Source organism: Ochotona curzoniae, unplaced genomic scaffold (assembly GCF_017591425.1).
Source record: "Ochotona curzoniae isolate NIBS_2020 unplaced genomic scaffold, NIBS_Ocur_1.0 scaffold_2587, whole genome shotgun sequence".
Classification (NCBI taxonomy): Eukaryota; Metazoa; Chordata; class Mammalia; order Lagomorpha; family Ochotonidae; genus Ochotona; species Ochotona curzoniae.
In genome coordinates this window covers 362,323-386,978 of record NW_024467096.1, presented here as the reverse complement: position 1 = coordinate 386,978, position 24,656 = coordinate 362,323, and the positions used below count along the sequence as shown (strand labels likewise).

Here is a 24,656-nt window from a genome sequence, read left to right as displayed (position 1 = left end):
AGTTATGATTAGTTTAGTTCTGGGACTATGAATAATAGTAATACAGTCATTTTTCTATTCCTGGGAGATTGGTTGCAGGTATCTGTGGGCAGATGAAAATCTCCGTTTTCTGAAGATTAATTTGTATGAAATTCTGTCACATTTGCATGTGACTACACACATCATTTTGTGCTTTAAATATTTCTAATATAAATACCATGCAATATGTAGGGAATAATGACAAGGGATAAGTCTAAATATTCAGTATGGGTGTAGTTTTTTGGTAAAGATTTATCTATTATTTAGTTGAAATGCAGAGTTACAGAAAGAGGGAGATACAAAGAGAACTTCCATCTACTGGCTCACTTCTCAGGTGACCACAATAGTCAGTGCTGGCCAGGCCAAAGTCAGGCACCTGGAGCTTCACCAGGTGCAGGGGCCCAAGCACTTGGGCTGTCTGCTGCTGCTTCCCCAAGGGCATCAGCATAGAACAGCTGGATTTGAAGTGGTGCCCAGATGGGATACCAGCATTGTAGGTGGCAGCTTCACCCAGTATGCTACAACAACTGTTCCATGTGCAATTTATTTGCAGATGTTTTCAATCTCAGGGTGGTTGAATCCTTGGACACTGAACTCATGGATACAGAGAGCCAATGCACTTAAATATAACTTCCTTTGTGTTAAATCATACGTTTCCTTAATACGCAAACTAAATGGTTTGAGCTTTTTTGTATAGCAGAATTAAAATGATTCATGAAAACAGCAGATTTCAAAGGACTAGGTGATTTCAGTGACTGCAACAAAATCTAGGGAATAACCTGTAAGAATATTCTCCACAATATTTTGTCAGTTGTTACACAAATTACAGAATTTCACTTTTTTGTTGTCGTATTTTTTGAGTGCACATATTTTTTTAAGGAAATGTGAGTTTTAAAAATTGTTCTTTATTTTTTAAATTTAGTTTTGTTTCATATGTGTGTGTGTGTATGTATGTAAATTATTTTATTCCAGGGACAAACCAATCCACCTGGCTCCGACCTCCTGGCTGGCCGATGGGCCTGGGCCACCTGACCCGAGCCCTGCCACCTGGGATCCCACCCCGGGGCTAACTGGTCCTCTCCAGCTCTGAGCACTCTGCTTAGTACCTTCAGTCCTAAACCCCGCCGTTGGGACAAACCGACCCACCTGGCTCTGAGCACATGGTGTAATCCCTGGGCCAGATCCTCCAGACCTGAAGTCCTGTCCAGGAGTAAACCGACTTACCTCACTCCGAGCCTGTGGGTGGCCAAGGGGCCCCAGCCACCCCATCCAAGCCCTGTTGCCTGGGAGCTCACCCCCCGGGGCTAACTGGTTCCTATTGGCTCAGGCCTTCAAAAAAAAGGTTTGATTTTGCAAAAGGAGTTACTACAGGATTCTTTATAAACAGTCTGAATTCCTGGAAGTTCCTTTAAAATAAAATTCCCCTAGTCACAACTTAAATCTGTAAATAACTCTTGCTGAGTACAAACATAGGGATTAAAGTGAAATATGCTTGTATGGTCTTTACTTTTTGATGATTTTCAGAAATGGGATGCAGAGACAGGGTTGAGGGGGACAGCGCATGTAAGATGCGCTGGTTCATTCACACTTGTGGTTAGGCTAGGGCCTCAGGGAGAAGGGAAACCCAGTTTTCCAGCTCAGTGACAGCAACCCCATTGTGTGAGCCATCAACCACTGTCTGCTAGAATCTGAGTTGGGGGATAGGTGGAAGCTGGAGCTGGGTATTTATCACTGGGCTCATTTCTGATTCCTGGTCTCTTTCCTGATAATTTTTTCATTGTGTGTAAGTTACTAATTTGAGAAATCTTAGTGAAATGGATAAGGGTGAGAAGGACATGCATAATTCTGTTAACATATTGTTTCTTAAAAGGAATGAGAAAATAAGGGAACTGGAGAAATTTACATGAGGTTTATGTTATTTGCTGCCATTTTTTGTGGGAAAATGGAAAAAGTGGAACGTTAAGCCTAAACATCCGAAAGTTGAAGCCTGACAATGGCAAAATGGCAGAATAACAATAATTAATAATTTTTATTATTTGATTAATGTTTAATATTAATTTAATTAAATATTAATTGTGGGCAATGAGTTTCACCAAAAATAAATAAATGAATGAACTTGCAGTCTTTTCACAATATGATAGTCAAATTTTTTCACTTTCCTAGTAGTAACTTAGCAACTCTTATAATGTTTCATCTTGTTTTAAAAAATATTTAAAATACTTATTATCTGAAAGTCTGAGATACAGATGTGTGAGAGAAAGGAATATCTCACGTTTTGGCTTACTCCCCGAATGGTGTTAAGTTTTAGAGTTTGTTGAGGGAATAATGACCAGGCTGAAGACAGGAGCCCAGTGTTCAGTGCAGTTACCCCGTGTGGGGAGCACTGATTAGACTCCCTGAGCCATCCCCTGCTGCCTCCCTGCCTGTATTTAAGCAGGATGTTGAAACTGGGAGCAGAACCAGGATGCAAACCCAGGCCCTTCCATATGGGGCGCAGGCGTCCCAAGCTGGCCTAAGGCCTGCCCTATTTCTTTCAAATCACCTGTCTTACTGTCTGTTGTGCTCCTACCTTTAGGATGAGTTGAAAAAATTAGGTCACCATGTAACTGTTACTGGATCGGATCTATCTACAGCTAGAACCTGTTAGTTTTAGTTTCATTTTAAAGAACTTATGAAAGTTTTTTTTAGTGAAGTTTTAACTCCTTTGATCCTAGACTTCATTTCCCTTCTCTGCTTTTTTCATTGTAATATTTACAATATTAATTAAAGATAATTTACTTCTATTTACTGTTCCTTCCTCTCCTTCCCACCTTTATGTAAAGTTGTAGGAGTGCAGGGATTTTTATTTCTTTCTGAGTTTATTATGTTTTCCTAAGTTTTGAGTAAATGCCTAGCACCTGATGAGGTTTTTTTATTTTTTTTTTTTTTGTTAAGGATTTATTTATTTTTTGTTACAAAGTCAGATATACAGAGAGGAGGAGAGACAGAGAGGAAGATCTCTGTCCAATGGTTCAGTCCCCAAGTGACCGCAACGGCTGGAGCTGAGCTGATCCGAAGCCAGGAGCCAGGAGCTCTTCTGGATCTCCCACGTGGGCGCAGGGTCCCAAGGCTTTGGGCTGTCCTCAACTGCTTTCCCAGGCCACAAGCAGGGAGCTGGATGGGAAGTGGGGCTGCTGGAATTAGAACTGGCGCCCATATGGGATCCTGGCGCGTGCAAAGCGAGGACTTTAACCACTGTGCTATCGCGCCGGGCCCCCTGCTGAGGTTTTAATAAATGTTTTAGAATAAATGAGTAATGGGCACTAAGTATTTGTAGAAGGATTAAATATTCTATTTGGTTGATGGAGTGAAGTTTTTTTTTTAAGGTTTATTTATTTTTATTGGAAAGGCAGATCTGGCACTTGATAGATATTCCTTAAATATTGCTCAATGAATGCCAAAAAAGCCTGATAGGTTTGTGGAGGAATAAAAGGGAAAAATGATACTATCTTGCTGTGAGATTCTGACCTATTTGGCATGGCCTTTGGTAAGGAAGTTGGGCTGTGATCTGAGAGCTCTCTTGCTTTCTAATGCTTCCTGCTCTCACTGGTCCTAAGATCCTCCCAGTGACTTTGTGTATGTGCAACTGAAGCGAGTACATGCCCAGTGACTTTTTAAGTATATTCCTTTGGAAACAATAAGTTGTGAGAAAGTGAGCTTGATGAAATTTGCTGTAGGATTGCTTCTTTGGAATCAAAACTTGTTGAATATTATTTAGTACCACAGTTTTGTGTGTAGGCTTTTTTAGATTTGAGTGATAATAAAATATGTTATTAGAGAGCTTGTTAGCTGTTCAATGACCTCCACATTTATTTATTCAACACTTATGGCCAAGTATATGCTAAACACTTGTTAAACTACTGAAGGTACAAAAGTCAAGAGCATACTTAGTAACGAATCGAACATAAAATGAATTGTTTTGTAATACTGTTTCTAGGCTTGTAGTTTTCTAAAAGGTAAGAAAATTTATGTTCCTAGATATTTTGGTTTTGCTTTACTTTAAATTGAAAGTGAATATGAGCAGTTATTTGTTGAGATTGTGTGTAGTCAGAGTGTACTTTAAATATCAAATTTCTTTTGAGCCAGAGTTTGTATTGATGGTTCTTTGTGATAGAGTGAGCAATTTACTAGTACTCTTTTATGGGATACTGTGATTGTAAATCTTTATTTATTTTTTCTTTTAATGATTTATTTGTTTATATATGAAAATAACAGAGAGGGAGAGACAGGTCTTCCATCCTTTGGTTCAGCTGCCATTTGGCCATAATAGCCAGGTCTGGGTCAGGCGGAAGCCAAGAGAACTGCATCCTGCTTAGTCACAGGAATGGTAGGGTTCCAAGCACTTTGTCCATCTTCTGCTTCCTTCCTAAGCGTGTTGGATGGATGCTGGATCAGAAATGGAGCAAGTGCTATGCCATAATGTGAGGCCCCAAATCTTACAGCCTGGGATTTTTAACATAGTCTTCATAAGAATTCTGGTAGAAATTATTGCCCGTATTTTACAAATAGAAAAATTGTAGAGGTTAAATCATTTGATTAAGATTCACAGCTTGTGAGTTGTGATTTTAAAACAGGTTTCTTGGATGCCAAGGTCCTTTACAATCTTGTTACTCTTGCCAAATCATCAGACAATACCTTATCCATACAGTGGAATGATGTAATATTTTCTGCCTTCTTCTTGATGGACTTTTGCTTCCAGGTTTTTTATTTGCAATTATGTACAATTCTTCAAAGAACATTCTACAGAAATTCTTACTGTGTTAGAATAGAGTTGTTTAAGGAGTAGGTACTCTTTTAGTATTTTGATCCATTTTGCTTGATTGTCTTCTAGAGAGGTTGAAACAAAAGGTTGAAAAGTTTACATTCCCAGTACTAATTTATATGAGCATTGGTTCACCTAAATTCTTACTGAATTAGATAGATAATTTATAGATCATCGTTGGGCCTGGTGCTGTAGCCTAGCAGCTAAAGTCCTCACCTTGTAAGCTCTGGGATCCCATATGTTATGTGTGAGGTGATTCTAGCCATTAGCAATTATAAAGGGTAATGGGAGATCCTCAGCAAATTACTGTTGAGAAGTAATAGGTGAGTGAACAGAAATGAATTTGAAGAAAACTAAGGTTATATAGTTTTGATTAGTGTTTACAACGATGTTTGTCTGAGTCAAGAGAAAAAGGAAATTAGTGATTCTTGGGAGACCAGGTAGATGATTATGTTTACCAAAATGTGGAATATGCCCCAACAAAACAAAAACTGCACAGCCTACCCTGCCCAAGGCTCTAATTATTCTGCTTTCAAAGGTGAATTCAATTGTAGACATGCTTAGTTTGATGAGCCTCAGAAATGTTTAGTTGCTGATGCGTAGGAAGCATTTGGGCAGTTTCCAGGAGTCTTAAATGCTAAAAGAATTATCAGTGTGGCACCAGTGGTTAAATCAAGATTAAAATAATTCTTCAAGGATTTTTATCACAAGACGACAGGAAGGCCATGGACACTTAAACATTTGAGGGACAGGGAGAGGAAGATGAATGCAACCAAAAATCCGAAAAGGGAAATAGAGTAATGGTAGTGTAGAAGGTGCACTAACCAGAGTTTTAAAGAAATGAGGACAGAAAGGGGGAAGGAGAATATTCATTGAGTTTAGAATAAGAGGTATTGATAACTGGGAGATAGAGGATAAGAGTAGAAGTGGGAGATAAAGATGATTGACTACTCTTTGAAACTGGGGAGTGCAGGTTAAGAGTGGGCAGAAACTGGCTTGACGGTTTCTGCCCGTATGTGGGCTTACAGTTCTAAGAAAGAACTGAGATGATGGGGGTAATCATCTTAAACTTTTTAGAAAAATTTTTGAATAGTTATGAGATTTTATTCTCATAGCCTTGTCTAAAGGAAAACAAACAGGTATACATAATTTGATTTCTAATTATTTATTGAGAGTAAGAGGATCCATATCACCAAATGAAACAGTTCTGAGATAGTCACCAAGATAAACTTAGCAGTTTTAGCTTCTTCAATGTTTATGTATTAAAAAAAATAAGAATAGAGATAACCTTTTGCAGGGGGAGAAAATTCATACGTGGAGATGGGGGTGCTTCTGGAACTGTGCTTGTTGAGTGGACCAACCCCCTTACTCACAGGCATACTTGCTGGTAAAGCCTCAGACAGCATGCCAGCAAGTCTGAGCAAACCGGTGGCTCATGGGTGCTGGTATCTGTAAACTCACATACTGGCCACCTGCGGGACCCTGAGAGAAAAGTTGGATGATGTTACCCAAAGCCGCTTTCCCCCTCTGCCCAGGTGACTGTGTGAACACAATATAAGCACAAAGCTTTGGAATGCAGAGTGGTTTAAAAACAACCTGAGCCACTGGAATCTATATTATGACCATGCACATCACACTTGATTTTATCTTTCCTGTTTTCAAAGAGGAACAGAGGAGCACTTTGAAGAGTGTTGAGGTTGTTTATTGCTAAACATTCTTTCTGCTGAGAGTTAAAGCATTTTTATCTTTTAACTTTAGTTCAGAATAAAAACATGTTTTTGAATTTTAGCAACCTCTAGTGCACAGAGGTGCATCCAAGTGTTTAACACAGTGACAGATTTCTGCAGGTCAGATATCAATGTATGCATCTAAACTCCTTCTCCTAGCTTAAGGGTGAGTTAGATTTTCTTTTCAAAAAGGTTACCACATAGGAGTACCAGAAACGTCCCTGAGTGGACACAAACTTGATGTTAAATAAACAAGGATAGCCTAGTGTGATATACACGGTGACCAGTCCATGGAGGCAGCTTCTGGCACTTGGCCAGAATTGTTGGTCAAGTTTACGGTGAGAGGAAAGGAGAGGGTTGGGAGGAGTCTCATTCACTTCTAGTTCCTGAGCTAATTGGACAACCAGTCCAGTCCTTCAGGTTTATTTTATTTCATTTTATTTTATTTTTATTGGAAAGTTAGATTTACAGAGGGAAGGATTATCCATCTGCTGGTTCATTCCCCAAGTGGCCACAATGGCCAGAGCTGAGCAGGGAGCTTCCGCCAGGTCTCTCACGTGGGTGCAGAGTCCCAAGGCTTTGGGCCATCCCCGTAGCTTTCCTAGGACACAAACAGGGAACTGAATGGAAAGTGGAGCAACTGAGACACATATCAGCATCCATGTAGGATCCTGGATCATGCAAGGTGAGGATTTAGTCACTGTGCCAGCCACAGTCCAGTCCTTCATTCAAACAGTTCATCTCTACTAGCTGGTGCAGTTGGCTGGAATGCACCTGTTTGTGGTGTAGGGTGTGCAGTCTCAACTTGTCTGTGATTTTGCTGTGTTCATGACATCTGGGACCACCTTCTTGTTGTCAAAACACCTGCAGGACTGTGACTCATCCTCAGCCAGCATTCTCATGAGTTCCGCTGTATCTTGTATCTGTCGTTGCTGTCCACAAAGAACAAGCCTTGGTGAGTGGCACCCGGTGAGAGGAAAGGAGAGGGTGAAATTCTGACCTGGCCCCATAGATACCACTCCATCAAACTGGTGTTGCTTTGGCAGTCTTCACATTGAAATCTGTGATCGGAATAATGGTTAAGATTTCATTGGACCTCAGCTTGTACAGAATGGTTGTCTGCCCTACAGCCTTTGGGCCCACCTTAGGATGCATACTTCCTTTTGTTGAAAAGGCCCCTGAGTATTGGAAAGGTATTGCCTATTACTCCCCAAGCTTGTGGACGAACGGGAGCTATAGTGGCCACAGAGACCTTGGCAGTGCCACAGAGCCCTGTGTGAGTTGTGCTTCCAAAAGGTGGTAGCTCTGAAATTTTTAAAAGGTATTTTTATTTGCTCTTTTAAGAAATTACTCTAAAATATCGATGATTTTTGATATCTACTTATGATAACTAAGTCATCATGAGCATCAGGTTTTTTTTTTTTTAAGATTTGTGTACTTTTATTGGAAAGTCAGATATACAGAGAGGAGGAAAGACCGAGAGGAAGATACTCTATCTGCTGATTCACTCCCCAAGTGTCCACAGTGGCTGGAGCTGTGCCAGTCTGAAGCTAGGATCCCAGGGCCTCTTCTGGGTCTCCCAGGCTGGTGCAGGATCCCAAGGCTTTGGGCCATCCTCTGCTGCTTTCCCAGGCCACAAGCAGGGAGCTGGATGGAAAGTGGAGCATAGGGGCACGAACTGGTTTCCATATGGGATGCCATGTTTGCAGGGGAAGATTAGCCAGTTGAGCAATTGCTCCATCCCCTATATTGGGAAAAGCTTTTTGGTAGTCACTTTGTCTTTTACTTGTGCATACATGTCTCCTCTCCTCCAACTCTTTAATGTGGTTGGTTCTAGCAGTTGATAGCACCTTTTTCTACAAACATGCTAAGCAAGTACCTGCCGGGAAATCTGTACTGCCTAGTAGTTAAAATTGTGGTCAGAATGAAATTATTGATTATAAGCAGTATATTTTGAGGAATATTTGGCTATTCCTTCCATAAAACCTAATCTGTGATTCAGGTGGTTTTCCATGACTGTCTCACTTCAGAATGTACAACTGTATAGTTAGACTTCTTTCTAATGCCAAATGAAGTCTAACCTTGAGCCAAATGATTTATTTTAGAATTTGTATCTTGAAAAGATAACAATTTTATATAGTATCTGTCTCACAGGGGTGTAGTGGAAGTTAAATTATATAATACATGAAAAACACAGCTAGGCACAGAATTTTCTGTTGATATTTTCTCCTTGTCTTCAAGATTTTGATTACCTAAATTTGATGTTTGTGAAAGCCCTCTTAGAAGAATTTGCTAAATTTGAAAAGAGAATAGCCTCAAATTGAGTCATGCTACAGACCTTTTTGTGTCTGGGAGGGAAATGGGAGTTTGCAATATATGTAAATAAGGCTTGTTTTCTAAAGTGGATTGGTTTGTTATTATAGCTGTTTAGGAAAGGTTTCTCTGTAGAGGCATTTGGAACATTTCTCTTGGGAATTTTATTTATTTTCATCTACTTGAAGGGCAGACAGAGAGAAATGTTTTATCTCTTAATTCAGTGCCCAAATGCCCATGACAACCAGGATTAGGTCATACCAAAACCCAGAGCTAGGAACTCCATAGTGGTCTCCCGTGTGGGTGACAAGGGCCCAAGCACTTCAGCAACCACCTCTTTGCTTATTTATCTTCATCTACTTGAAAGGCTGTGACAGGGTGGTGAATCGAGGGAGGTAGAGAGAGAGATGTGGTAGGTAGGCAGTGGTGGGTGTCCCAGGCAGCAGTTTAAAGCCCTCTGCCACAATGTTTGCCCTACACCCCATTTCTCAAATTGCTTCTATAATACCCTTCTTTTTGATTCAATGCTGAAAAAAATACAATAGTTGGTAAAAGATGACCTAGAATACTGTATGGAGTATTTTACTTGAGAAGTTGGCTGGTAGAGAAGGGAGTATAGAGTTTGTTTCAGACTGGCTATTTTAGGGCAGAAAATTAACTCATATAACCTGCTGAGGTTCATGAATATTTCAGACTTAGTATCAGAATTACTGGGTAAGATGTAATTTAACCCAAGGTAGTACTTAGAAGGCAGGAAGTTAGGAGTTTATCCCATGGTCTAAGAAAGCTTGCGTTCATTCACCTCTTACCTTGAGACTTGTGCTGCTAGAATGAAATTATGTAGGATTCACCTTTTTGTATGAGACTTAGTGCTCTTAAAAAACAGAACATAAAATTATGTAGGATATTTGATAACCATTAATTCAGTCATTTTTTTCCTCTTCTGTCAAATAAATTGTACTATTATGTTAAATGTTTCCAAGAATCTGTACCTTTCTGGTGTAAATGGTATAAAATGTTAATGGATGCTAAATACTAACAGTAGCCCTCTCTATTGAATGACTTTTAACACCCACAGATCCAATTTAGTATGTTTAAAAATAGTAGATTGGTTCTTTTTGTGAAATTTTCATGGTGTGTTAATGCTGTTTAAAAAAGGCTGCTAAATCCACAAAGAAATTGTCACTTATTTTAAATACCAGAGAACCATTAAAAAAATATGTTAATTGACTTTGTAAAATCTGTTAAATTCAGCAATGACTTAATACATTATTAAAGGCTTCATTGCTCTTTTTTTTTAATATTTAAAAATTTTTATTGAAAAGGCTGATATACAGAAAGAAGGAGATACAAAGAGAAAGATCTTTCCGTTGGTCCCACTCCCCAGATAGCCTCAATGGCTGAAGCCAAACCAATCCGAAACAGAAGTCAAAGGCTTACTCTGGGTTCCCCATGCAGGTGCAGGGTCCCAACGGCCCAGACCACCCTCCACTGTTTTTCCAGGCCACCCTCCATTGCTTTCCCAGGCCACAAGCAGGGAGCTGGATGGGAAGTGGAGCAGCTGGAACATACCCTTATGAGGTCCCAGGGCATGCAAGGTGAGGATTTAGCTGCTAGGCTCTTGTGCTGAACCTGCTTCATTGCTCTTTTAAAGGTTTATTTATTTTTTAGATTTTTATTGGAAAATTAGATATACAGAAAGGAAGATCTTCCATCTGTTGATTCACTCTCCAGTTGGCTGCACTGGCCAGAGCTGAGCTGATCCAAAAGCCAGGAGTCACTTGGGTGCAGGGTTCCAAGGTTTTGAACTATCCTCGACTGCTTTCCCAGATCACTGGCAGGCTGCTGGCTGGGAAGTGGAACCACTGGGATTAGAACTGGCATCCATGTCTATGGCCATACCACCCTGAACGTGCCTGATCTCATCTGATCTCGGAAGCTAAGCAGGGTCGGGCCTGGTTAGTACTTGGATGGGAGAACTAGCATCCATATGGGATCCCAGGTGCTTGCAAGACCCGTACCCTTCATTGCTCTTTAAAAAGTGCTGTTTTTAGGGCCCGGCGTGGTGGCGCAAGTGGTTAAAGGTCCTCACCTTGCACGCCCGGGATCCCATATGGGCACCGGTTCTAATCCCGGCAGCCCTGCTTCCCTTCCAGCTCCCTGCCTGTGGCCTGGGAAAGCAGTCGAGGACGGCCCAAAGCTTTGGGAACCTGCACCCGCGTGGGAGACCCGCAAGAGGCTCCTGGCTTTGGATCGGCATAGTATCGACCCGTTGCGGTCACTTGGGGAGTGAATCATCGGACGGAAGATCTTCCTCTCTGTCTTTCCTCTCTGTATATCCGCCTTTCCAATAAAAAAATCATAAAAATAAATCTTTAAAAAAAAAAGTGCTGTTTTTAAACCTTTCCACACCAAATTGACTTGTGAATACTTGGATCTTGATGTGCATTTAAAATTACCCTCCCAGCATTAGGTAAAGCTCTTTAGTATTAGTAGAAATTGGCCAGTGACTTGACCATTAAAGTAAGGCTAATTGTTTTTATAGAAAAGAAGAGATGGCATCTTCCTGTTCTATTGAAATATATTAGATGCATGTTAGTTGAAGAAACTGATGCACTACTTGTGATGGGTTTTGAATTAATGTGGTTTAGTATTTTTTTTTAAGATTTATTTATTTTTCATTACAAAGTCAGATATATACAGAGGAGGAAAGACGGAGAGGAAGGTCTTCCGTCCAGTGGTTCACTCCCCAAGTGAGCCGTGATGGCTGGTGCTGGGCCGACCCGAGGTCGGGAACCAGGAACCTCTTCCAGGTCTCCCACACGGGGAGGCTGTCCTCGACTGCTTTCCCAGGCCACAAGCAGGGAGCTGGATGGGAAGTGGGGCTGCCGGGATTAGAACCGGTGCCCATATGGGATCCCGGGGCGTTCAAGGCGAGGACTTTAGCCACTAGGCCGGGCCTAGTTTAGTATTTTTTGAGTTGCAGTATTAACTGCCTGAATTATAGCATTGCTCTTAGGATATAGTGCTTTTGAAAATGAAAAGTTTCAGTAATAACACCTGGATAGTTTAGTAATCTCTGGAAAATTCCTTACTTAAACTAAAGCAAAAGAACTCCCCCCAAATTCCAGTTTCATTGAGCCATTAAAATAATCCTTTTGATAATTCTTTTGATTGTAGTCGTTTGTTACAGTTGTTTTCCAAAGACAATTCAATGTTCTTAAAAATTGCATTTGTATTTTTAGGGGGTTCTAAGCTGCTGTAATTTTAGGAAAAAGGAATGTTATGGCTTAGTAGCTCATCATTTAGAATTCTAGCACAAATAGTTTTTTTTTTCTATGTAGGAATTTAAATAGTAAAATTTTTTTCCCTTAAGTTTTAACTGTGTGTACAACCTAATCCACACTGAATAAGATTATCTGGATGATATACGTCTTGTTAAAAAGCTTTATTTTTTTTATTTGAAAGACAGTTGCAGAGATAAGAGAGGTGAGAGGGAAGGAGAGGGATAGATCTACATCCCCTGGTTCACTTCTGACATGGCCACAACAGCCAGAGATTGCCAGATCCAAACCTGGAAGTCAGGAGCTTCTTCCGGATTACCCTCACTGGTGCAGGGGCCAGACACTAGGGTCATCCTCTGCTGCTTGCTGCTTTCTCCAGCACATTAGCAGGCTGCTGGATAGAGGGAGTGAAGCATCTGGAACAGTGCCTGTGTACCTCAGGCAGAGGATTAGCATGCTGTGTCACTGTGCTGGGCCCAAATCTAGTTTTCATGCCAGATCAGTGACCTTGTTCTGTTATCACTGCTGTCATCAATGTACAAGATATCTCTTGCTGTATAACAAGCCAGTCTAATAAAACTTGGTTTCAAACAACCACCATTTATTATTACTTAGGAGTCTTTGGAGTCACAGTATTTCTTCTAAGGTGGATCTGAGGTCAGTGATTGTGTGCAGGGTGATTGGTTAATGCCTTAACTGGTAGATTGGCTGAGGGTAACTCATCTAGAGTGACCTCATTGCAGTTGGCTGGCTACCAACTGGGATAATAAAATGTCTGAATCTTGTGTCCCTAAGTATTCAGCTGCCTGCCTACGGTTTGTTCCAGGTTTCCAAGAGCAGATTTCCAAGAAAGGGGAGTGGAAGTAATCTAGTATTCCTAGAACTAGCATGTCTCTTTCATGGCCTTGTACTGGAAAAAGCAGGTCATCAGGCCAGCTCAGATTGAAGAAGTGGATGGTATATATAGCCACATAGATGGGTTATAGATGACATGGAAAGTCTGGAACATTGTTTACAATCTTACACATTTAATATAGTACTTTTTATAATTTCCCAATTATTTAGCTTAAAAAAAATCTTTATTAATAAAGCCCAGATTCACTTTACTGAGTGGCTGTGCTATACTGTAGTACTTATTTTACATTATTTCTTTCAGAGTTACAGTTTTGGAGAAGGTATTTGGGGCTCAAATTCCTGAACCCCACATGAAGAGTTACTGGGTTTGATACCTGCCTCTGGCTACTGACTCCACCTTCCTGCTGTACAGGTCCTGGGAGGTATGATGGCTCAAATATTTGAGTCCCTGCCATCCATTTTTCTATTTTTCCAGTTAGGTTCTCTGGCTTACCCACTGCTTTCTCTTTTCTCTCTCCTCCTCTCCCATCCCTTCTCTTTTCTCCTTTTGTTTTTAAAATTTATTTATTTTTATTGGAAAGGCAGATTTACAGAGAGAAGGAGAGAGAGAAAAATCTTCCATACGCTCTTTCACTCCCCAAATGACCACAACATCTGGACCTAAGCCATTTTGAAAACGGGTACCAGGAACCTCACATGCAGTCTTCCCTCAGGGTGTGCAGCATTCCAAAGATGCTTGGGCTATCTTCTGATTTCCAGAGCTATAAACAAGAATCTAGATCAGAAATGGAGCAGCTGGGACATGAACTTGCTCCCGTATAGGTTGCTGACATGTGAAGGTGGAGGATGAAACTTGAACCATGGTGCCAGTCATTTCTTTTCCTTTCCTTTGCTTTCTCCCCTCCTCTCCCCTCCTCTTCCTTCTTCTCCCCTCCCCTCCCTTCCCTTCCCTCTTTCTCTTGTTTTATTTGTTAAATTGAGATAGAGATTGATTCAAAAATTAGCTATTTTGAAGTTAACAATTCAGTGTATTCATGGTGTATATTTACCACTTTTATCAAGTTCCAAAATGTTTTTATCCCCCAATGCAAACAGCCCATTAAGCACACTTGCCATTCCCTCTGCCTTCAAGACTTGGTGCTGGCAGCCACTGCTCTGCCTCTGTAAATATACCTGGTCTGGATTGTCATTTTAACAGATATCTGTTTATTATGCCAAGAGTATCCTAAATCCTATTAGAGCTCTGCTATTTGGCTCACTGATTGCTTCCTCACAAAGATTGTATTCTATAGCTTAATTTAGCTACAGTGATCCTTAGCATTCCACTGAAACTATGTTTTTTTTTTTCTCAGTCTTCCCTGCCAAGTGCTGTGCTATTTCTCTTCCTCTTTAAATGTTTGTTTGTAGACCTCATCTACCCATCTTCCTTTTCCCTTGGTAATCCTAGCTACTTCCATAACCAAACCTAGATGTCTAATGCAGGTCTCTTCAGAATTTCAGACCTGTTACCACTTAGCTATTACACCAAGGTGCATTCCCCACCATTGATACGGGTTTTTCTTCTCTTCCTGCCACTATGGCAGAGGGTTTTGCTTCTTGTCCTCCTGCCACTATGGCAGGAGGTAAGGGTCCTTTCTATCTCAAAGCCCCCTCCCGTCACTAGGACGGGAGTCTTCTCTTCTCAACCTTTCTAATAAATCTTGCTTTAAAACTAAAAAAAAAGATTGAGATTAGTTTCTTTCCTGTCTTCTTCATTAAGCAAAATAAAACTTTAGCACAGCCTTTTTTTTTAAAAAATCTGATAATTTCTTTTTTTTAGTTGCGACCTCTGCCTTTATTCCTAATACATCAGAATTGGTTCCTCTTATTCCTCAGGTCTACCTTTTAAATTTCTCTGAAACCTGTCCTCTTCATTTTTACACCTGTTACTTAGTCCCTTTGCTTACCCTAAAGGGTCCCAAGCAATAGCTCTCAAGATAGACTAAAAACTGGCCAGCCCCCTCTAAGTTCTGTTACAGCCTTATTTAATAGTTCCGTGTATTCATTATTTAGAGAAAGTTTTTTCTAAAACATTTACTATCTGGTTGTTTACAGAAAAAGTTTGTTCTTAGGCTGTTTCTCATTTCCTGTTTCTTCTCCCCTACTGCAAGTAAACACTCAAAACTGTGAAGCTGTGATCACACATCCTTTTGTCTGAATCTTTTATTCATCACTTATTTCTTACAAAATAAAGTTTGAGGCTTTTATCATGGCATGAGAATACTGTCTTCTCTCTCATTTATTTAAAGATTTATTTTTATTGCAAAGTCAGATATACAGAGAGGAAGGAAGACAGAGAAGAAGATTTTCCTTCCAATGGTTCACTCCCCAAGTGGCTGCAATAGCTGGAGCTGAGCCAATCCGAAGCCAGGAGCCAGGAGCCAGGAGCCAGGGGCTGCTTCTGGGTCTCCCACATGGGTGCAGGGTCCCAAGGTTTTGGGCCATTGTCTGCTGCTTTCCCAGGGTGCAAGCAGGGAGTTCGATGGGAAGCAGGACCATCAGGACGCGAACCACTGCCCATATGGGATACTGGCATGTGCAAAGCGAGGGCGTTAGCTGTTAGGCTATTGCACGGGGCCTGTCTTGTTTTCTTGTTCACAATGCATACTGTTGAGTACTTTGCTTCTGACTGAAATATTGTTTGTTCTTTTCTTCTTGGTAATTTGCCTTTTTCAAAATTTGATACAAACATTATCTTCCTAGGAAGTTGCCTGCCGTTACAAGCTATTCCCTGCTCCTTGCCTCCTCCAGATTTTGTACAACTTCTGTGATGCTTACCATGCATATTGTGCAGGATTCTCGGTATTCTCCTAGTGACTTTAAAACCAGCCAGAGCCAGACATTGAGTACCCTTGTGAGAAATGTTTATTGACTTAATAGGTTGCTTTTCTGATCAATGCTTCCCAGTTAGTCTGCCAATTCAGGAAGTATGTCCCAACTTTAATATTCCTAAATCCATTGTAGGTACAATTATTGCATAAACTTATTGAAGGAAAACTTTTAGAGGGGTAGATACTCATCAAGACAAAACTAGCTAAGCTTGTTAAAAAGGAATTTGATTTTACCTAAGTTGTTACCCCTTTGAACTTGAGAAGTAGATTGACTTATGTGGAAAACTTTGATTAAGCATCATTTGAGTTCCTCTATAGTGTGTGTATAAGGAACAATTTAGATGGAATTTGTCTAATTGAAACGTTATTGCATCACAGAATACTGAGGTCCTCTTGGTATGGATGGCAGCAAAAACAGGGCTGTTGGTGCCCCTAGCTACAACCTACCTGTGTCTCTGCCTTAGCTGGTAGTAAGCAAGCTAGCCAAGTTTAGCAAAGAAAAGACATCTTACAGGCCAGGTGGGCATTTCAGCAAATAAATGAGGTTTTTTTTTTTTTAGTTGGGTTAATTTGCACTTTTTAAGATGCTTAGGAACCTGTGGCAGGATTCCTTGTAGTAACAGTAGCAGGAAAGAAAAAAAATTTAGTACTTTTTATGTACCAACCAGTATTCTAGGCACATTACCTAAATTAACTAATTTAATCTTCCTAGCCACCCTATGAGATAAGATCCTATTATTCCTGTTTTACAAATGAGGAGCCCTGAAGCACAGAGCACTGAAGTACAGCTGGGAATTGGTGGGGCCAGGATTTAACCCAGGCTGCCTGGCTTCACAATACTTGCTCTTCATAGCTTCCATGGACATTCTCTGTATGATCGGAGGACCATTTTGGGCATAATTCTTTTGTTTATTTGTGTTCATCCACTTGAAAGGCAGAGAGAGTGAGAGTTTTTATTCTTTGGTTCGCTCTCCAAGTGCCTACAGCAGCCAGGGTCTCAGAATTCCAGCTGGGTCTTCCACACTGGGAAACAGGAACCCTGTTACTGTATCATTATCCCTTGCCTCCCAGCATACATTCACAGGGAGCTGTATGGGAAGCAGAGCAGCTGGGATTCAGATAGGCACTCTGATTCAGGACCTGTCTATCCCAAATCGTGTTTAACCCACTGTGCTCCAGTGCCCCGGAGTGCACAATTCTTACATTCGTCATTCCTTTCTAACAGGAGCTCTGGTTGTGGCTTTGTGTCAGTGTGTTATGTGGCGATGGATGAAGAAATACTAATTGGTTAAAGATTTTTGGGGGCAGGGAAAGATGTGTATGTGTATTTTAAATTTACTGTGATTAGTTTGTAGAACTTTTAGCACTATGTTTTCATTTCTTACTTAAAGTTGAGAATTTGAAGAACTACAGGGTAACAATTAATTGAAGTCAGAAAGCTAAATATATGCAGCAAAACATAAAGTCATATAAGTAGTTTTAGAAATTGTAATTTTATTTAAATATGAGAATATTGAGTCCTAGTACAAGATGTGTATATTAATATCTGTGAGAGCCAAAGAAAATCATTTAAGCTAGGTTAAGTACAGCATTAAAAAACATTCAGATTTACAAATTAATTAATGAATAAATGTAAAGCCACCCCAAAAAAGTTAAGTTTGAAACAGCTTCATAATTGTTTTAAAAGTCACTTTTAGTCATGAATTTTTTGCACATTCACTTATATTTTTTAAAATGTTATGCATTATCCCCTGTTGTATTCTGAGTTGTTTTCCCTGCTAGAGTGTAAAAATTTGTTTTTTCTCACCATTTTTTTTTTTCATTCTTTCACATGGTGTTTGGTGTACAAGAGACCCTCAATATGAATGAGCACATTTATATTGTTATGTACTGCATTGTGTGTTTAATAGATGCTGTTGTGTGTACTAGGTGCTGAGAATGGATGATAAATTTAGATTTCTAGGATTAGACTTTTGATATTTAGCTTGGTAGGCCAATTTTCAGACAAAGGAATTAAGCCATGCTGGCTTTAGATTTAGTATATGTTAATTTTTGTTCCTACAATGATCAGAAGAAAAGTTGTTACTAGTAACATAATAGCAGTGTTTGTATTGGATTACCTTCTTGAGTGTATCTGATGAAGCTCTGAACTTATCCTCTTGGTGATCTTTTTTAATACTTCAGACAGCCATGAGAGACTAAAGAGAATTGTGATAGGAAAAGAATATATTCATGATTTTATTTCTAAGACAATATGACTGCATTACCCTAGTTGGAAAAAAATGAAAAGTGTTTGTGTCTGTTGATTTATCTTGGTTTGAGATAAATGAGCATGGTTTAGAAGTCATTTTTATTCAGACTTCTGTGGGCAAGAGAAACTGTGATCCAAAAACTCTGATTCATGTTCCTGTCTAGTTTAACCTTGCCATTTTTGAGAGAATTATGATGGTAAGTTATGTAATGTTCTCTGTTAGAAACCAGTCTATTTAGCTGATATGTTCTTGTATTTTTTTGTGTCATGTTAACAGTAGGATTACTTGGGAAGCCTTTTTAAACTTAACACATGCTAGGGTCCCACTCCCAAAGGTTTATTATGTTTGGAGTGAGGTCCAGGGATTCAGGAGGAAATTATAAAAGCAAACACAAAACCATATTGATCTCCTTAGAAAGCTTATTAGTGAATAAACTTTCCAAGTGATGTGTACTCTTGTGACAAAACTATTATGCAGTAATGGCTTTCTTTCCTCCTTTTTTCCCGTTAGATTGGTAGATTGTTTCTTAGAGCAGCTTTAGGTTTTCAGAAAAAGTGAACAACACGCTTCCACACATTTGTTAACATCCTCATAATGTGGTTTTCTGTAATAATTAACATCTTGCATTGGTGTGGTCCATATGTGACAATTGATAAACCAATATTGACATCTTATTAATAACTAAAAATCTATATCTTATTCTTTATTGCCATCAGAGTCTACATTTTTCTTTATAATTTTGTGAGTTTTGGCAAATGCATTATGTCATGTGTCCATGGCACTTGGTATACAAAGTGGTTTTACTGTTCTCTAAATACTATCTTTTAGCTGTTGCTGGCCCTTACTCTTTTATAACTACATAACTTTTTCCTTTATCTATGGTCTTTCTTTTTTTCTTTTTAAAGATTTATTTATTTATTGGAAAGTCAGATATACAGAGAGGAGGAGAGACAGAGAGGAAGGTCTTCCGTCTGATGATTCACTCCCCAAGTGGCCGTAATGGCTGATGTTATGCTGATCTGAAGCCAGGATCCAGGAACTTCTTCTTTGGGCCTTCCTCGACTGCCTTCCCAGGCCACAAGCAGGGAGCTGGATGGGAAGTGGAGCTGCCAGGATTAGAACCAGTGCCCATATGGGATCCCGGCACATTCAAGGCGAGGACTTTAGCTGCTAGGCCACACTGCTGGGCCCTGGTCTTTCTTTTTTTAAATAAGGTTTTTGTTGACTTGAATGTCAGAGAGGGAGAGAGACAGAGAGAAAAGGTCTTCTATTCCTAAATGTCTGCAACTGTAGCAACTAGTCAAGCTAGTACAAAACCAGGACCAGGATTTTCTAGGTCTCCCACACAGGTACTGGGGCCCAAGGGCTTGAGCTGTTTCCATGCACAACATCAGAGGGTCAGATAAGAAGTGGAGCAGCCGACACCCATACGGGATGCTGGCATCACCATTGGTGGCTTCATGTCATATGCCATAGTGCTATCTCCGACTATAGTTTTCCAGAATGTCATATATGACCAGCATTTTTTTTTCTTCAGTATTTCCAGGTAATTGGTCCCAGGAAGACTGCCCTGAGCATACTAAAATCTGTGGGTACAGAAGTCCCTTAGAGAAAATGGTGTAGTATTTACGTGCAGATTATACACATTCTTCCCTTATGCTTTAAATTATTTTTGGATTACTGGCAAAACACCTAGTACAGATTAATGATGTTTGTGTAGTTCAGGTAGTGATGATAAAGCCTGTCTATGTTTAGTACAGATTTTTCTGCCAACAATTGGTTGACTCACATTTGGACCCGTGGATATAGCGGAACGATTACAGTTGGAATCATAGATATGTAGCATTTTTAGACATGCTTTAACTTACAACATATATTTTAACATTCTTTCATGCCTTTCTGTTGCTTGCTCCCTTTTTTTATATCACTGCGTAATACTGCTTTGTATGGATGTACCACATAAATTTTTAAATTAAAAAAAATTTACTTGAGCAAATATCTGTGTGATGGCTAGATTGTCTAATCTTGCCAAATTGGCTGTATAATTTTGTACTACTTCCAGCAGTGAGTGAGAAATCCTGTTGCTCTATATTCTTGCCAGCCTTTGAGGGTGTCAGTGTTTTGGATTTCAGCTATTTTGACAGGGGTTTGATGATAGCTGCTTGTTTCAATTTGCAATTCTCTAATGTTGAACAGTTTTTCATATCTGTGTAGTTTCTCTGAGGTGTCAATTCAGATTTTTTTGCCTGCTCTTTTTTTTTTTTTTTTTTGAAAGGTAGATGTTACAACGGGAATAGGAGAGACAGAGAGGTTTTTCATCCTCTGGTTCATTCTGCAGATGATTGCAGTGGCTGGAGCCAAGCCATTCTGAAGCCAGGAGCTTGTTCCAGGTCTCCCACGTGGGTACAGGGTCCCTAGGACTTGAGCTATTCTCCTGCTTTCATGGTAATGCTGATTATTCTCAATTTCAGCTTTCTTCCTGACTTTATTTTTCACTGTTCTTGCATCTAGTGCTCCTATGCTCCTATAAAACTGTCCTCCTTTTTTCAGTGACTCCCTCCCTCTCCTCTCATTATCCATTACTGAATATTGGGCAGTAATTGTAAGGATTTAAAAAAAATCATATTTTAGAATGTCTAGTTTTGTTATGTATCTTTTTGTTGACCTTAACTCTTTACTTTTATTTTAAAATCACAGGTACCTGTTAACTTATCAAAGGTTTACTTACATCCCGGTAATCACATTGTAATTTGGACATGCTAAATAAAAAATGCATTTAATATGCCTAACCTGCTGAACATTCTAGTTTTAACAACATAGTATGTTGTAGAGCAAGATCATTTACCCTCATGGTTGTATGACTGGCTGGGATCTGCTGCTCTGCCACTGCCTAGCCTCATAAGAGAGCATCATCCTACATGTCACAGTTTTTTTCCTAGTTCAGCAAAAGGTTAGCATTCACAATTGGAGGTACAGTTTGTACTGAATGCGTCTCACTTTTGCTTCTTTAAAGTCAGAAAATCTGAGCTCAGAGCTTCATTAATCGGGACCTGGTTGTACTTGCAATTTGTCAGGTGTGTTATGGTAGGTGTATTTTGGAGTTGGAATAACTGAAATAATTCTTCTTTTCAACCTATAACTTAAAAAGTGAAAACTATACTGTAACACTCAAGCCCAATGTTTGCAGTTTATCCTGTTCATTTGTCTGCCATGAAATCATGTATTCTCAGGGCAGAAATGGATCTAATTTGTGTTTATTCAGTCCTTACAGTTTACAGATTAAGCGGACAGAGGCCTAGGAAAGAGGTTCCTTAATTACCCTTGTCGTAAACCAAACAGTAATACTAGAAGATTGACTTTTTTAAAAAAATAAGTAGCATGTTAATTCTTCTTTAAACACATTTTCTAGCTGTTGCTTTCTTCAAACCCCTTCCCTGCCCTGCCTTTTCTGTGATGATTTTTTCCTGCTGTGGTGACTGAGAGATTTGTTCTTCTAAAACTTAACCTGGATACTTTGTTCACTCTAAGTCAGCTCTCTGTTTAGCATATAGTATGTTTTATTTGTGGACCATATTTCTCAATGTTAAAGAAATCTGTCTCTTTCAGTGCTTTTTCTGTTTATCTGTGGAATTTAGGATCTCCCGAAAATAATTATCATGCTGAATCATCTACATTTCTCATCTTTTCTAGTTACTTTAATCTTTAATTAATTACATTCACTATGATTTTTCTCTCTGTCCTCCATTGATTTTTTTCATCATACTTCTTTGCTGTTTCTACTTTGTTAAGTCTGTGATTGCCTTGCTAAGCTAAAAAATAGAAAATGATGGTAGCTTAGGTTGCTGTAGCAATATCATAGCCCTGGTTGGTTTAGTTGTTAAAAGCTGGAAGTTGAAGATCAGGGTGTTGAAAGATTCAGTTTGTGGTAAGGAACCCTTTTCTCTGTAAATATGTCTTTTAAATAAAAATGAATAAATCTTAAACAAACAAAGAAACAAAAAAAAACCAGAGCTTCTGACTTTTGGATGACCATGATATCACTGTATCCTCATATAGTGGAGATACTCTGGTGTCTCTTCCTGTTTTCTTACAAGGGCATTAAACCCATCATGGGGACCCCACCCTCATGACCTCACCTACACTTAGCTACCAGCCAAAGGCCCCGCATCTCAATCCCATCACAATGGGGCTTGTTGCTTCAATTTGTATATTTTGGGGTGATACAGACATTCAATCCGCGACAATACTTATGGGTCAGATCCCTGAAGATTTAGTTGGAAAGGGGTTTTGTAGGATTTAATTAACCTAAGAATCTCAGTCGATCACTCCAGATTGTTTGGATGAGAACTAAATCCATTAACAACTGTCCTTATAAAAGATACGTAGAAGACAACAGACACAGAGAGGAGAGATCTGAAAATAGAAGCAGAGATTTGGATGATGAAGCCACAAGGACACAATTCAAGTAATTTTGCCAGCCACTCAAAGCTAGACAGGGAAGGATGGATGGATTCTCTCCCAGTGCCTCGTGAGAGAATGCAGCCTTGTGGCCTCTTGATTTTGGATTTCTAGTATGCAAGAAGGAGAGGGAATAATACTCAGTTTGTAGAAATTAATTACTACAACCAGAAGAAACAAATACAGGCAGCAAAAATATCCTTTTTATAATCTGCTGTTTTATCACCTCATTTTTGACCTTTTATTTTACTACTTTTCCTTAAGTTCTTCTGTAGCATTATATTCTCAGAGGAAAATTTTACTCCTCACATTGACTCCAGTTATAGTTACTGATTTGGCTTTGTGTGGAATACATATCAGGGAATTCTTTGAATTTTTACTCTGTTGTTTTATCTTTTACCTATAAATGTGTGATTTTAACCCACTGTTGTATAGCATGGTGGGTATGATAGGTAAAAAGATTGCAGTCTTTCAGAAGATTTGTTTCAGCATCAACCAGGGGTTCATTCCTTTTGTGGGCTTCTGTTTATTCCGTCTAGTTAGTACGCTAATCTGGAAGATTATGGTCTTGCAGGTAATATATAAAGAGCTTCTTTGATTAAAGACATTAATCTTTCTTCTATCAGGCTGTCTCCCACTGTAATTGTTCTGGTGTTTTCCATTTATACCATATTGAAGAATATTATGGACAGTTGACAGTTCAAAATAATATTTTTTTTGCTATTTTGATAAGAGTAATGATACCGATTAATTTTAATTTCTGCACTTAGATGACAAAAAATGCTTTTTGCTGGTACTCAGTTTTCTAAACAGCTTGGCAAAGATAGAATTACTTAGAAGCCATTCACTTACTGTTAATTTCAGTTACAGTTAAAATACCTGATAGCTGAAGTAAGTTAAATCATTTTTTCTGATTTTTTTTCTGGATAGCCTAAGTAAAGGAAGGTGATGGATCTTTTGAATTTCATTAGCTATGTATTGAGTTACCAGGGTAATCATTTAATTAAGTGCTACTAATATGGCCTTCACTTTCTATCAGGCTACTACCATGAGAGAATACATAAAATAGAAGTGATCTACAGAGCATAAACACATGAGTCACTTTATAATAGTTATACAAATGACTGATAAAAGTGCAAGTATTTAGGTGTAAGATTGCAGCTCTTTGTTTTCCTTTTCCACTTTATTTTTTAAAGAGTATGTGATCCAGTGCTTCTGCAGATTGTGGACATATGCTATACAAAGAACTAAGCCAGAAAACACTGTTAACAGACTTGTGTTGGTCTTATACTAGTTTTATTTTTATCAGATGGATAGAATCTATCTATCTATCTATCTATCTATCTATCTATCTATCTATCTATCTATCATTAAGTCAATGGTATGAGATGATAAAGATCTAGGTGTGTCCTACCGTTAAAGTTCTATTTTAAAAGTAGTTGTTTCTATGTCCTTCTTGGCTTTGGATACATCATGTAATAAATAGTGTGGCAGATATTTTTCTCTAGTACGGATTGAACCTAGGATGTTCTGTGACCCAGGCACAAGATTAGCTGGGCCTGGTCACAGATCTACTGTGAATGTAGGAATGTGTTGTCTCAGGGCCCTCATCTAACAGAGGCTAGTTAGCATCTCTTCTAGCAAGCTTGGTAGGGGAAAATGCTGGGTGGACTCTTTGTAAATTGACCAGTTGAACTGTAACTACTCTACCTTCCTGTGGAGGTATACTTGGATTGTGTATTTAAATTATTGCTAGGTTCTCCAAAGTCTGTTTTTGTTGGGGAGAGGGCTGGGGAATGATGAGCCAGGTTTTTGAGAGATGAAGTTTGCTGCAAATTTAAAGCTCAACATGGGTTTGAATCCAAGTATTGTAATCAGTTGGAATACTTATTTTCTTATAGATATGTTTCTTGTTACATTAGCTATAAATGTAGCATTCATTTGATTGTAAATTAAAGATTAATGACTTGGAAAATGTAAGAAATGACATTATTGACAGAACTTAGATATTAACTGGCTGTTTTATCTTCCAGAAGTGAGAGATTCTAACAGTTACCAAGAGGTACATTTTATCCATA

At 39.2% G+C, this 24,656-nt stretch overlaps 1 protein-coding gene and 1 pseudogene across 3 annotated transcripts in view; both read left to right on the top strand.

The window, feature by feature from the left end:
• GSK3B (glycogen synthase kinase 3 beta) overlaps positions 1 to 24,656 on the top strand; it is a 156,191-nt gene that overhangs the window by 17,605 nt on the left and 113,930 nt on the right. The gene's annotated exons all lie outside the window — the stretch shown is intronic.
• Positions 10,749 to 10,874, top strand: LOC121171403 (annotated as a pseudogene).